General features: G+C 35.4%; 1 long non-coding RNA gene across 1 annotated transcript; it reads left to right on the forward strand.

The window, feature by feature from the left end:
* Positions 1 to 619: 619 nt before the first annotated feature.
* On the forward strand, positions 620 to 10921 carry LOC140685891 (uncharacterized). The gene is made up of 3 exons (XR_012059342.1): positions 620 to 698; positions 1850 to 1972; positions 10418 to 10921. It is a non-coding gene; the product is annotated as an uncharacterized lncRNA (long non-coding RNA).
* Positions 10922 to 12797: the final 1876 nt, after the last annotated feature.

Here is a 12797-nt window from a genome sequence, read left to right on the forward strand (position 1 = left end):
CTAGTAGCATGTCCAGACATACAGTCCTGGCTGAAATAACGTTCTACACAAGTTGCTGATATCCTGGTGCGCCCTTTCCAGTCTCCAGAATACTGACTACAATGATCTGGTAACATCCTCACAGCCTAGATATCTAACCATAGTGATATTCTGAAAGCTTCTTTAATTAGATACTCTATAAAAAGCACTAAAAGTTTTATTTTTGTTGTTGTTGTTTTGGAAAAGACTGACTCCACATGTGGAATAAGAGCAATGTAAGGTTTATTATGAGGTTCATGTGGGCAAGAGGTATATACAACAAATTTTAAACAATATTCAAACAGATTCTCTTTTAGAAGAGTCTTCTCTGTGATCCGTATTGTACTAAATTCAACAGTGAACAGTTATTAATGTCCAGTTTCTCTTCTGATTTTAATCTTCTTTCTTCCTTTAATTAACAACTAAAAGAAATCTGCAGTTAATCATTATTTTTTTCTTTTTCTTGCCTTGACTCTTGCATCTTACTGATGACTTTCTATTGGTTTTCCTTTCTCATTCCAGTCCACTCTGAGATTTCCCTTCTTTGTATTTAAGTATCTTATTTCTCTTTAAATAAAATGTTATCTCTAAATCTCTAAAAGCGTATTTTGGAGAATGTATCTTCCTGAAGCGATTGTCTTACACATCACAATTTTCAATCATCTCAACATTCCTACAAGGTAGGTATTATGATTCTCACTTTAGAGATAAGAAAAGTAAGACGTATAGACATAGCATTGTACGTCTAATGAGTGGCACAGTCAGAATTCACATGCTGTTTGACTTCAAAGCCACCACTCTGCTTCACTCCTCCCACTGTAGGTTAGTACCTACATTTCATCAACAATATCCCCAAAGAAGTTTGCTTCTTCCAATAAGGACTTGTTATTAATTACCCTAGGGCTGGGATAGTTATGTGGTTTTACTCGGACTATTTCTATGCTTTAATTAATTTTAAAAGTTAATATCCATCCCTTTTCTTTTACAGTCAGTGTTCTAAGACTGTGTGTGTGTGAAGATCCAAATTTAATAAATTGTATAAGGTTCACTAGATCAAACATCGAGAGGAGAATTCATGTGCAGGCAATTTATGAAGGAAATGCTCCCAAGAGTAACCAGTAATGGAATGAGGAAAGCAGGACGAAGAAGTCATGCAAGGGTCTGATTCCATGTGAAGTCCTAGCCCCACTTTCACCATCAGTCTCAGCCTCAGCCTGTTGGAGCTAAAAGCTCTACAGTATAAATTACACATCACAGTTTATCCAGACTGGAGGCAAAGAAGCTAGGCTTTAATCAGTCATTTGCCAAGGGCCACTCCAGAAGGATGTGAATTTGCAGGTACTTCCAGTTCTGTGTAAACTGTTAATGCAGATTTAGTAGCCAGAGACAATTCTCCAAGAGAATCCTTATATAAACCACTGGAAGAAAGTCCACACAACTTGGGAGGATAAGTTGAAGGATCTGAGGCAATGTGGACAGAGCACAAATAATTAGTGAAAGGGTAAAGGGAATTACAGTTAGAAAGCTAAAAAGCCCAAAGAATAGATAGATAGATATAAGGTATGAGGTATATAATAGAAATGGAAACTTTCAAGCCTATAGTTACTGGGAAATGCAAATTAATATCTACCTAGGCTCCTGCAGTTATTGTATTTTTATAATTAAATTTGTATTTGAGTTTCCTGATAGTCATGGCAAAATAATCAAAGAAGGAAAAGGTAGAAAAGGAGGAGAGAGGAAGAGCAAAAAGCCACTGTCAAATTTTTAGGATAGAGAAATATTTATAAATCTAAACTTTAAAATCCCTGTTTTCACCTGGATACTTACACAGGGAAAGGTGAGCAATCAAATAACCATCAAATTCAGCAGTCACCTTTGTAAGAAACAGAAGTGCTCATCACATGACCAGTCCTCCTATGGATCCTCTATATCATTAAAAGGAATCCATGAACAGGTATTTCTTTGGCAAGAGTAGAGTAACAGTTCAGAAATACAGTTTTCTATTATCAGCCTTACTGAGGACAAGGGCACTAAGACTTATTCCATTATACGAAGACAGGTTTTTTTGTCTGTTCTTTTTTTGACATACAAAACGCTATCCATAGTGTATGCAACTTAATGAGTCTAAAGGTAAATATACACCCATGAAACCATCAGCACAATTTATGCCCAAAACCTATCCATCACCTCCAAAAGTTTCCTTCCTTCTTATTTATATTATTTTGTTATAAGAACACTTAATATAAGATCTATCCTCTTAGCAAATTTGTTAACATACAATACAGTATTGACTATATGCACTATGGTATATAGATTTCTAGGACTCAGTCATCTTGTATAACTGAAATTTTATTTTCTTTGACTAATACCTCCCCATTTCCCTCTCTCCCCATCACCTGGAAACAACCATTCCTTTCAACGCTTCTATGAGTCTGACTAGATTCCTCAGGTAAGTGGGATCCTGGAGTATTTGTCCTTCTGTGTTTGGCTTTTTTCACTTTGTATAATGCCCTCTAGGTTTATCCATGCTGTTGCAAATGGCAAGATTTCCTTTAAGACTAAATAATATTCCCTTGTATGTATACCATATTTTTTACCCATTCTTTCATTGATGGACACTTACATTGCTTCTTTGTCTTGGTGTTTGTCAATAATGCTGCATGAATATGGAGCAGATGATCATTATAATGAATATGGGGGTACAGGTATTTCTTCAAGATACTAACTTCAATTCCTTTGAATATATACCTAAGTGTAGGACTGCTGAGTCACATAGCAGTTCTATTTTTAGTTTTCTGAGGAACTTCCATGTTTTTCACAGTGGCTGTACCAATTTACATTCCCACCAACAGGATACAATGAAACCAAGTTCTCCACATTTATTATTATTTTTTTTAATCCATTCTAACAGGTGTGAGGTGATTGATACCTCTTTGTGATTATGATTTGAATTTCCTTAATGATCAATGATATTAAGCATCTTTTTATATACCTGTTGGCCATTTGTATGTTACCACTGTGGGAAAAAAAATCTATTCAAATCCTTTGCCCATCTTTTAATCAGATTATTTGGCTTTCCCATTGAGTTGTAGGAATTCATTGTATATTTTGGAGATTAACCCCTTATCAGACATGTGGTTTGTCAATAGTTTCTTCACAGGTTTCACTCCATAGGTTACCTTTTTGCTCTGTATTCTCCGCTGTACAGAGGCTTCTTAGATTAATGTAGTCCACTTATCTCTTTTTACTTTTGTTGCCTGTGTTTTGGTGTCATATCCAAGAAGTCATTGCCAAGACCAGTATCATGAAGCTTTTCCCCTATATTTTCTTCTAGGAGTTTTAGGTCTTATGTTCAAGTCTTTAAACCATTTTGAGTTGATTTTTGTGTATGGTATAAGATAAGGACCTAATTTCATTTTTTTGCAAGGGAGCATTGAGTTTTCCCATTAAAGAGATAATCCTTTCCCCATTGTGTATGCTTGGCACCTTTGTCGAAGATCATTTGACCATACATGTAAAGGTTTATTTCTGGGCTCTCTATTCTGTTCCATTGGTTTATATGTCTATTTTTATGTCAGTACTATACTCTTTAAATTACTGTAGCTTTGTAATATATTATGAAATCAGGAGGGGTGATGCCTCCAGCTTCATTCTTTCACAAAGTTGTTTTGGCTATTTGGGGCCCTTGGCAGTTCCATATGAATTATAGAATTTTTTTCTATGTCTATAAAAATGTCATTGGGATTTTGACAGGGATTGCATTGAATCTGTTGATCACCCTTTGAATAATGTGGACATTTTAACAGTATTAAATCTTACCGCCCAGGAACACAAGATGTCTTTCCATTCATTTGTGTCTGTTTTGATTTCTTTCATCAGTATTTTATAGTTTTCAGTACACACATCTCTCATGTTCTTGGTTAAATTTATTTTCTCAGTATCTTATTCTTTGTAATGCCACAGTAAATGAGATTGTTTTCTTAATTCCTCACTTTGATTGTTCATTGTTAGTGTATAGAAATGCAACTGACTTTTGCATGTTGATTTTGTATCCCTCAACTCTGATGAATTTATGTTTTAACAGCTTTTTTGGTGGAGTCTTTAGGGATTTCTAAATATAAGTCATGTCATCTGCAAACAGAGATAATTTTACTTCTTTTCCAATCTGGATGTCTTTTATTTCTTTTTTCTTGCCCGACTGTTCTGTCTAGGATTTCCAGTACTACATGCGATAGAAGTGGTGACAGTCACCATCACTGTCATGTTCACATCTTAGAGGAAAAGACAGAGAGGTGAAATTTAAATCAGAGTTGTGGTTTTGCCAAGTGAGACCATGTAGGTAAAGCATTCAGTAAAAGGTCAGTGTTAACATAGCCTTACGAGGCCCTATGCAGTCTGCATCTGCCAGCCTCTCAAATCTCATCTGGCTCTTCTCTCCCAACAGATCCTTTGCTCCAGCCCCTCTGCTGATCTTCTCTGTCTTGAAACTAAAGCTCTCCCACTCTAACACCTTGGTACTTATTTCCCTTATTTCAATATGCCGTTTTGGGACTGGCTCTTTCTTCACACTGAATTCTAGCACTAAAGTTCCATTCTCCGAAAGGCTTTCTTGGATGACCCTCATTCCTTGTTACCTGCTTCATTTACTATTCAGCACTTGTGAGTATCTGAAGTATATTCAGTCCTTCATTTGCTTATTATCTGTCTCTCCCCCAACACTAGAATATAAACTCCTTGAAAGCAAGAACCACGATTATATACCTAGAACAATGCCTGAAATCTAGCAGATTTGAGATAAATGTTTGTTTAATGGATACATTATTATTCTCTCTAGTCTCAAAGATATTATGATCTGAAGGGAGAACAGAGATTAATACAACTGAAGTAAGATTTCTAAAGCTTCATGGCCCACCAGGGGATTCTTATATGGTGCTGAAAAGCAGGGTCTGATTGGGAAATGCATTTTTTTCACCAATCCTTGGGATCCAAGACAATGTGTCCCAAATCTGTTTTATGCAATTTTCTACAAGAGAATTCTAATATCTATATACCTACAGCACCTGCATCTAGATATGCTAACTTCTGCCCTGTTACCATGGTGCCCCTGTCCATATAGATAAAAAATAAATGTTAGGGCAGCTATATTCAATATGCAGAATTCAGATTCTTCCTGCTCCAAGGCAAGTTAAATGCAATATATTATTTTTAATTTTTAAAAACTTATTTCATTTCAGAATATTATTCCTATCGATTATTTTTAATGCCTTTACTTAGCCATTTTCCTGTTCTCAGCTTTCCTGCTCAAAATCCCGTTATTTCCCTGATGTGCTAATTTTAGCTGCAAACGCCTAATCAGAATTTTAAGCATAATTAGTAGGTTGGCTAACGTTCAGGAAGAAATATTATTGGTGTTTTCAACAGGCCAGCAGGATATCTCTAATTATAAAGATAGAGGAAATAAAATCAACAGGATGGTAAAATCCATTGAGGGACAGATTGCATTTTATAGGAAAAGATGTAACTTCATTTAGTTTTGGTCTTTATGTCTTGCAAGTGTGCTTAGCACTCCTACATCCCATGGGTCTCAGTGTCAATATTTATGTGCTGGAATATTTCACTGCCTCATAAACCAAGAAGTAACCAAGTGTTTTTACTCTGGGAAAAAAATATGTTATACCAAGTAGTTTCAGGCAGCTCCACTTCTCACTTACACTTTTATGCATCGACTCACAGGAAGATACAAAACTAGACAAACAAGAAGGTTTGATCTTTTTCCTCTTGCTCCATGTATTATATATCAACCATGTCTAATTTTTAGATAAATGTGATTCAATTCCAACCAAAATTTCAATCATGGAAACCCAAGGATAAGGATTTGATGTTTTACTTGTTTCAAAAATCTTTACGCGAGGGAAATGCTAGTACTTTAAATACCAACTTCAGATTGAAAGCTGACATTCCTCCAAAAAGGAATAAAAGGACTTCTAAAAAAAACAAAAGAGGCTCAAAAATAAATAAATAAATAACCCCCCACACATTATGAACATGCATTACTTTCAATATTCAGAAACAGTATTTCTCCGGGGAGAGGATGTTTACTGTATGACCATTCTCACATGGAGTTTCAGATTACAAACCTCCTTCCCCAATTCCACAGAAGGTTCCGAGTCCTTAAATATTTTCTATTCCAGTTTCCTGAACGTCCACCTTTGGTTTCTACTCTAAAGCCCTTCAATCAATATCTTCTATCTGTATTATGTGGAGAGCGGAATCTAGGCCCTGGCCAGGGTGAACTCAGTTATCTGATAGACGATCATGTATTCTACCAACTAAGCCCCAGATCTCACAACAAATGAGCTGTTTCCCAAATTGTATTCTATGGGATTCTCTCTCTCCCTCTTTCACACACACACACAAGGAATATGTAGTGAAATAAGTTTGAAAGATGAAGTTTTAAAACAAAATCTACCTATTAGAAAATATGTCAAAGCATTTACTATGTTATTATGCATTATGAATCTCAAAAAATGACAGAAGATGTGCTTTCCAAATATAATTGACTACAAATCATTTTTTAATGAACATCCTTTATTGCCACAATTATTTATCTCCTACTGTATGCCTTGTGTTGGTTTTAATGAATGCAGAGAAAGATGAATAATCAGATTTCCTGTCTTAAAGAAGCTTATAATTCAGGGAACAGATCATATTCTCTATAACTGCTCTCCAATAAGGCAGCCAATGGCCACATATGGCTATTTAAGTTTGGTTAAATAAACTTAAATAACATTCAAAATTTTCAATTCCTTAGTCTCACTAATCATATTTCAATCTTTTAGCAGACACACACTGGCTAATGTCTGACGTATTGGTGGTGCAGGTACAGAATATTTCTATCATTGCAGAATAGTTTATTGGCCAGAACTGCTCTAGAACATTACACTATTTTTATTAATTATATTCTAATAATTATCATCTTTCACTTTTTATGTAACTTTTCTTCTAAAGACTACAAATGTTATCAGATCTAATCAACCACAAGGAATTCTCTTATTGGAGTTAAGAAATTTCACTCACACTTGGTAGAAATTATTCCTACTCCTGTTATTACTTTACTTTCTTAATGAATTGCTTCTCAATCCATTGACTTACCTAAACTCAAGAGCACTGACAGATTAACAATCAGGTCATATTAGACCAACCACACAGTGACCCTAGAATCAGATTTTCAAATCTGGAAAATCTGCTAATGATGATTTATTCCAATTTCCTCAGTTTTAAAACTTACAAATTGGAGCTCAGGGGCATAGGAACTTGGCACTGGTCACACAGATTTTAAATGTCAAAGTTGCTTAAACCTACCTAAGTCCATCATGGTGTTTGTACACAACTCCCTGGGTCTTAAATAATGTCCTTCAGAAAGGAAAGTCATAGCATAGCACACTACTGGCTAATAAGTGCAGCTACACAAAGCAGGGATTTTCCTATTGATATTCTTATGCTAACAGTGTAAAACAGAGCTCTTCTCCATGAAATTATCATCAGTGACATTAAATTTAACTTTTACTGAAAGTCAGCATGCATTGTAAACAGCAAGCACTGTAAAGAAATAGTGACACTATCTAAATGTATATGTCCATGTGTCTGCATACATATGTACAGAGCCAGGAAAGACAAGGTAGATGTTTGTTTCTTGATATTCAATTACATCATAATAAATACTTCACACTTTCATAGCACGTGACAGTTCCAGTGGACTTTACACACATTATCTTATTAATCTCATAGCATCCTGTGAAGTAGATATTTTTTTAAGCATGAGAAAACTGAGATTCAGAGAGATTACAAATCATTCAGTCCTGAGTCACATGACTATGCAGGGACTAGACCTCATATTCAGTTTTGGGGGATTTTTTGCCTCTAAAGCTGATGCACTTACTATCACATCATAGCTGCCTCCCTTAAAAAATACAGTAAAAATCCCTGTGCACTGTTGGTAGAAATGTAAAATGGTATAGCTTCTATGGGGAACAGTATGACAGTTCCTCAAAAAAGTATAAATGGAATTATCATATGATTCTGCAATTCTACTCTTGGGTACATACCCAAAAGAACTGAAAGCAAGATCTTGAAGAGATATTTGTAAACACATGTTCACAGCAGCATTAATCACAACAGCTAAAACAGGGAAGCAACCCAAGTATCTATCAACAGATGAATCAACAGCAAAATGTGATGTGTGGGTGTGTGTACATACACAAACATATATATTACATATTGTGTGTGTGTATATATAATATATATACAATGGAATATTATTCAGCCTTAAAAAAGAAGGAAAGTCACGCATATGTTACAACATGGATAAAACTTGAGGACATTATGAAAAGTGAAAGAAGTCAATCAAAAAAACTGCAAAAAGACAAATAACTGTATGAATTCACTTATATGAAGTATCTAAAGTAGTCAAATTCACAGAGACAGAAAGTGGAATGGTGGCTGCCAGGGGGTGAGGGAAGAGGGGAATGGGGAGTTATTGTTAAATAGATACAAAATTTCAGTTTTATAAGATGAAAAGAGCTATGGAGATTTATGGAGGTGACAGCTGCACAACATTATGAATGTGTTTAACATGACTGAACTATACACTTAAAAAAGGTTAAGATGGTAAATTTTATGTTGTATATATTTTACTACAACAAAAAAAATAGCAAAACCACTCTCATTGAGTACATCATTTATACTCCCCCAAAACTATTTTTATAGTAAAATAAAGCATGCAATTACCAGGTACCTAAACCATGTTCAGTATGTCATTGGTACATTAGTAATTCTGGAAGCATCTCATAATGGTCAGACCTTATCATGAAATGTGGGTTATTTCCTTTTCTCTGTGAGTCCACAAACTTCCTATCTGCAATTGATTTTGTCTTCAGTGAACACAAATATCATAGAAAAATCCCATCTTGCATTAAAGAGTAAGACCACTGGAGTTGCAATCATTATATCCCAGGATAACTCTGAATTAAAGAACTGAGGGAAAGCTTTTTTCTACCTGTAAAACTCACGAAAATTGCAGTTCTCTTGGATAAGTATGTTTTTAAAAGAATCCAAACATCAGCAGTCTTGCCTCAAATTGGGGGAAGAAAGTGTCTGGACATTTTTTGGATAGAGAGCATCTTTCATTTTAGCTATACCATGTAAATGTAATATATTCTCTGGATAGCTCAAAGTATATGTTCTGTTCATAAGGATTATAAAATGGCTGTCCAGAAAAACAGCAAAAGTCAAAAGAGCCTCAAGGGGCACATCTGAAAACTGAGTTGCATGCATTGAAAAAGACAGACATATCTCTGGGGACTTGAAAATGGAACATTAACAATTACTTTGACTATATTTTTTAAGTCAAAGCAGATATATATGCAGTTTTTTACACAAAACTAGAAGTTGTGGGCTAACAAATACAATGATAAACAAACATAACTTTTCAGCTTCTTTGATCCAGAAGAAAGGAGTGAAAGACCCCTCCCACATAACAGGGCTATAGATTACATTAGAGAGTTTTAAAAACCACCTTCCTTTAAAAATACAAACATTGCAGCTCCAAGATAAAAACAGCTGCTGATTTTGGACTGTGTGCCTATCTGTGTTCCTTGAATCTCCCAGGGCAAGAATAGATCTCCAAGTCATCTAAAGAGGAAGCTCTGCTCTCACATTTCAAAAGAGGAAGCTCTGCTCTCACATTTCAGTTTAAAGCCGGATAAAAAAAGAGATGAGGACATTTGGGGGGAAAATCTGGAAAATCATAGGAAACATTCAAATAAAAATTTCATTGCTATCAGCAGTTTCATACAACATTGCATTTGAATAGTAGTTTATTTGGTAGAATTCTAGAGTTAGACAATGCTATTAAATGACTAAATGTTTGTGTCTCTCCCAAAATTTGTATGTTGTAACTTAATCCTCAATGTGATGATATCTGGAGGTGGGGTCTTTAGGGGTGATGAGATCATGACAGTTGAGCCCTCATGAATGGGAGTAGTGCCCTCACAGACAAGACTCAAGAAAGTCCCCTTGCCCCTTCTCCCATGTGAGAACACAGCAAAAAGAAAAACCACAAACCAGGAAGCAGGCTTTCACCAGACATCAAATCTGCTGGTACCCTGATCTTAAGACTCCCAGCCTCCAGAACTGTGAGAAATAAATTTTCATTGTTCATAAGCCACCCAGTCTATAATATTCTGGCACAGCAGCCTAAATAGACTAACGCAAGTAATTTCAAGATCAGAAGAGATAATGAAAAAAAGTGGTTATTAAGAGCATGGGCTCAGGAGTCAGACAGTTTGTTCTCTATTTCCTGATTCTGAGATTGCTCTATCTCTCTTTCATGTAAATGAAGCCCATGGAATTGAAGAAGAATGGCCCACAGAGAAATCTCTTATGAACTTCTTCATGCTCTTTGCCCACTTCTGAGTGGAATGGATATGACTGCAGCAGCCATGGGCATGGTATGCTGTGTTGACGGAATCCCTATCTGCCTACAACCCCAAAAGACAGCGAAGCCTCCATCAACATGTGCTCCTAAATGACCACAAAAAGGAGAGCAGCACTGCTCACATGTACATCTGCCAGGAGCTACTACATGTGCAAGAGACAAACTCCTAGAGTTGCAAGCCACTTTATATGTGGGTCTATTTCTAGTCACCAATTACCCTAACAAATACAGAAATTTACACATGTCATTAAGTCAGGGAGAATACTTTCCAAGCTTTCTAAGACTGTGACCTTCTTATTCTTGAAGGTATTCTCCAATTCCTCATTTAAGTTTCACAATGCCTGAAAAAGTAAAGTATTCTTTTACCTGTAATGTGTTATGGGGAACAATAAAGAGTGTAGGATCAGAGCATGACTAGAATTTTATTGGTGACTCAAGGCAAAATAAAATTCAGCCTGCTCTTTTGCAGCAATATTAGATCTGCTGCTCTTTCAGCAGTAAAATCCTGTTTTGTCAGCAGCTACTGAGAGCAGATATGACCCAGAGGACACATAAAAGCATACATGTAAGGTAACTAGCTATTATATTTAGAAAACCATTTTTTGCAACTTAAGTGCACTCTAACATTTCATATTTTAAATAATCTAAATTACGTTTAGAATGCAGAATCTCAACGGCACTCTGCTCTTCTATTTCTGCCCTAATTGGATGAGACAGAAAAAAGGTACAAAAGGTATACAAAGACATGCAGAGAATCACAAATTTTAGATAACAAAGGGAACTTGAACATCACTAAGCATGACAGAGGAGGAAAGCAAGGCCTGAAGACTGAACTGTGCAATATAATTCCAACAGAGTTAGGAGTAAAATTCACTTCTCAGTGTTTTGCTTTTTAGAAAACATTCATTTTTCAGGTAGAGCAATTCTCATGTCTTAGAATTGTAGAATCTTGTTTGTTTTTGTGACATTACTGTTCAACTTTTTTTCAAAGAGCGGTTTTATATAATGATGTATTTTATAATATTTCCATTTGTAAGAGTAACAATTCTGAGACCTTCCAGCATCTGATACACAGGTGCACTCAATAAATATTGATTGGTTGAGGTTATACCCATCAAGACTTACGGCCTAAGACAAAGTTTGGGGTTTTTTTTAATTTCTTCTGCTTATTTATTTATTTACTGTAGGGGTAGTTAACTAGGTTTTATTTATTTTTGTTTTATTTTATTTTATTTTATTTTATTTTATTTTATTTTAATGGAAGTACTGGGGATTGAACCCAGGACCTTGTGCTTGCTAGGCATGTGCTCTGCCACTGAGCTATACCTACCCCTCCTGCCCTAAGATTTTTTTTTTTTTTTTTTTTGCTATGGCCTCATAGTCCAACTGTCTAGGATTCCTCTTAAAAAAGAAAAGTTTAGAAAAGACAGTGAGAAAGAGCTTAATTACAAAGCATAATATTTACTCTTAAATATTAAACATTTCTCTGAACCCAAACATGACTTTTTATAATTATAACATGTACTAATCACTACTTATGTTTTGAACATATACAAAAGTCTTCTGGCTTGGCCATGACAGAATAACAGGAATAGGACTTACTCTCACTGTAAAAAAAAGAAATATACAACTAAAGAAAATATACAAAGCAACTGTTTTTAGGCATTAGACAACTACATAGACTGTATTCCCGAGAGAAGAGAAATTCATGAGGTGAGCTGTGCATTTGCTTCAGTATTCTCCCTTTCAAAGTTGCAGCTATGGACCAAAGACTTAATTTTCAGGCAGAGGGAATAGAGCACAGAGATGCAACTAACCTGAAAACAACAGAATAATATCTTTAAGGAATTACAAAACAAAACTGTTAGCCTAGAATTCTGTGTCCCATGAAAATACTGTTCAAAAATGAAGGATAAATAAGTAGATTTTCAAACAAACAAAAATGAAATTTGTCATTAGTAAACCTGCACCACAAGAAATGTTATAAGATGGCCTTCAGGTTGAGGCTTAATGATTCTAGATGTCAACATGGATCTATAGCAGGGGTTGGCAAATTACAGACAAGCCAAATCAAGCCAGCTACCTGGTTTTGGATGGTCTCTGAACTAAGATGATTTGCACATCTCTAAGTGGTTGGAAAAAAACAGAAGAATAATATGTTGAAAGATACATGAAATTCAAATGTTAGTATTAATAAATAAAGTTTCCTGGAACACAGCCATAATCATTAGCTTACAAATTGTCCATGGCTGCTTTCACTCTACACTGGCAGAGTTAAGTAGTT

Source organism: Vicugna pacos, chromosome 15, assembly GCF_048564905.1.
Source record: "Vicugna pacos chromosome 15, VicPac4, whole genome shotgun sequence".
Classification (NCBI taxonomy): domain Eukaryota; kingdom Metazoa; phylum Chordata; class Mammalia; order Artiodactyla; family Camelidae; genus Vicugna; species Vicugna pacos.